Raw genomic sequence first — 3460 nt, forward strand, 5'->3', positions numbered from 1 at the left:
ACTTACTTACTTACTTACTTACTTACTTACTTACTTACTTACTTACTTACTTACTTACTTACTTACTTACTTACTTACTTACTTACTTACTAAAATATGCATGTTACAGTTACTACATCTCCCATAATGCATTTCTATTATATTACCTGCAAAGTGACGGCATCCCACCAATAGGTGGCACTGCCCAGGGTTCAAAAGCAGCTGGCAGCCAGTAAAAATTTAAACTTAAATTTGCTTACTTTTTAATTTTTTCGCTAGGGTTTTGCTTCTTTTAGCTTTGGGAACTCATCTTCAGCTTCTTCAGCAAAATTCAGCAGATTATTCATCACTAAACATTCACTTACAAGGAATATCTTTGCTTAATTTTGACAGTGAATGATATGCAATATTTCAAGAATCTCTAAATGCTCATTTATTTGTCTGTTGGTATATTTAATACATTGTTGTGTTTTTCAGTGCCTTAAGTCTTTATGAAATGTATGAATGATTTTTGAAAACTTTACAAACTACTTTTCTTAGAAATTATTAATGTGTTAGTCTTAAAACAATCTCGTTTTTCTCTTAGACGCTCACTGTTTTAACCCCGACTCCTTGTCTCAGTCAGCATCTTCCCTCCATARAGGCAGACTTATTGCTTTCTTCTCAGACCACCTGAGGCTCTGCTTCTGAGAGGTGAAAACCTGTAACCTCCCTCACATCTCTGCAGTAACGCCCCAGCCCTTCRTTTACCAATGAAGATAAACAAACTCCTGGGACCAGAAATAGTCWAAATAAAATACACTGAATATGCTCACTCCCTGCACCAATTAAAAATATCTCTTTGGACCTACAAAGGTAAAATTCAACAATTATACTCATATRAATTGGATATGATTTGAGAGGTTTTTTTATTGGGTTGCATGAGCTTGTAACAGAAAAATCCTGCAAGAAGTCTGGAAGAAAGAAYCTCATTTTATTGATTTGTTTTAGCAGGCATTCAGTTGTTAAAAAGTCATTAGTAAACGACAATATCAAATGATAATGGCAGTAGAATTAAATATTGAATTTAATGAACAAGATTAATGAATTACTAAAATTCAAGCTGCACCAGGGGATCAATCTGTGCGTCAACAAATTACTATCCACAGCAATTAACAGATTAATTATTTATAACAGTGGCCATCCAGAATTTTCCAGAATTTAATGAGTTGTAGGTGGACATGCAATGATTACTTAGTTTTATGCAAACATACTCTGTAGCACTCTGTGGATGATGCTCCCTGATTCTTGCTTAGCAGTGGCGCCTGCAGCTGTACGGCTGTACGCACTGTGCGTATCTTGAGATTTTCCTTTGAGTTAAGAAATGTTTTTAGAAGCATTCAACTTTTTAATGATTTTTCACTCTTTATTATTACAAMAAYGGTGGACAAAATAAAATAAGAAATTGTATTTTGTCAGAACTTTCTTTACATTCATCTGTGTGCATCTGTGGGGCTGGGCGCATGCGTCCGAAACTAAAGTGATTGGTTATTTAATTTTGTTTGTTTCTTTGGCGGCTGCTCTGGCGTTTTTTCTTTAACATGTCTGTTTGAAGGGACAGCTTTTTGTAAAAGTTTTAAAACCACATGTTGTGTTAAAAGCAGCAGGTTTTCTTGTAAAAATTTAAAGTGGTCTTAATCAAACGTTCTTTTGCTATCTGAGGCCATCTATATCTACTTTTGGATTCTGCATGCCTTTTCACTCATTCTGTGTTCATTTTGTCATCCTGACCATGACAGCATTTCCAGACTGCTGGGGGGCAAAAGCAGAAGTGTGGAGTCTTTAAAAGTTATCTGCAGCTGATGAACTGTATCAAAAATWCACAACTTTGAGAAAAAGAAGAAAAATCTGACAGGACCTGAGAGATGCATCATTCTTCAGTTTATCATCGACTGTATGTCAAGTTTTCAGCTAACAACTCTTCAGGAGTCACCTTGTCTGCACTGTTTTATGTGTCAAACTGTTACCTTTGGTATTTTTCATAGTTTCAACAACAGAAGTGGGAACACTTCAATCAGTGCCTCAGAGTGCTGCGATGACTGACAAAAACATTTTTTATWAAGATGAAAAACATGCTGCATTGGTAAGAGCCTTGATGAAAAGTTTAATATATGGGGTGAATAAAAATATTACTCCTAATGCATTTCATATCTGTACTTTGTAGAAATTATAAAGCAACCAGTGTTGAAATCTGTAATTGTCAACCTCCGAAACAAAGTAATTCTTAGGTTGTTTATCGGCTTTGTTACATTTTTTAAATGTCACGGTAAATTACGACATGTTGCTGTGAGTAAATACAAAAAAAAGCGATATTTACACTGATGAATTCCTTTTGGCCAGACCACTTTCTACTTAAAAGTCAATTTTTTTCTGAGGTAATAAGAAGCATGGCCCCCAGGACACAATTGGTGCCTCAAACCAGAAGCTATCTACCACAACTCAGACTGAGCTCTTCACAGTTTATGTGCTGCWCCTGAACTTTAATTATTGCCTCTGTCTGTGTTTTAGCAAAGTATCTGCTAAACMATAGGATGGATCACAATGAAATGTTCAATAAATAACCATTGGTTGTACCTTTGATTACCTTTTGAAGCCAAGACAATTCAAGATGTCAGCTTCAGCCAGCTGACCTTAGATAACAAAAATATATTTTAGTCAATATTACAGGTGCATATTTTTTGTTGTCTTGTTTTCTCCATTATACAGCTTTCTTCTGTATCCTATGACCCGTATTATACCTTTTTGACTCAGCTAGACTTTTACTCAAGGATTGACACAAGCTTTTTTCAGGGTGTTTCATACAAATAAGAAAACTATTCTGTTTATTCACTTTATACTTCAAGCTGCACGTCTTGTTGACACTGTTGCATGACAAAAATTGCRTAACTTTCATCTGTTATCTCAGTCAGAAAAAGACTTCTGAAATGACATAACCGCTGATCCTATTCCATCTCACRTCTTGTGGAAGTATAAACCAGCCTTATGGAGCAGACCTTCTTGACAGTTTTCGTAACACCTGCTTTTCTTTTTTTTATCTAGCTATCTCAGTCACTCTCTTAAACATACACACCTCTACCTTATTCAGATGTAATGYATGGGATAGTTTCCTTCCATTTCCTTGCCTTATGTAATATGGTTGCAAACAGTCATGTGTYATCGGCGTAGACTTTAACATGTGGTGAGATATTTCTGTGCAGAAGAGTTTCTGTTGTAACATGACAGTCCTTGACTTTATGACTCACTGCTGTCATGCTTCTGCTGTACGCTTTGTACTTCTTTATTGATGAGTGTCACTGAAAGTGAGAGCGCAACACTTCTGAAGAAGCAACAGTATTACTCATGAAGTCTGGCTGAAGACGTGGGCTGTGTGTGTGTGTGTGTGTGTGTGTGTGTGTGTGTGTGTGTGTGTGTGTGTGTGTGTGTGTGTGTGTGTGTGTGTGTG

This window comes from Austrofundulus limnaeus, unplaced genomic scaffold, assembly GCF_001266775.1.
Source record: "Austrofundulus limnaeus strain Quisiro unplaced genomic scaffold, Austrofundulus_limnaeus-1.0 Scaffold38, whole genome shotgun sequence".
Lineage (NCBI taxonomy): Eukaryota > Metazoa > Chordata > Actinopteri > Cyprinodontiformes > Rivulidae > Austrofundulus > Austrofundulus limnaeus.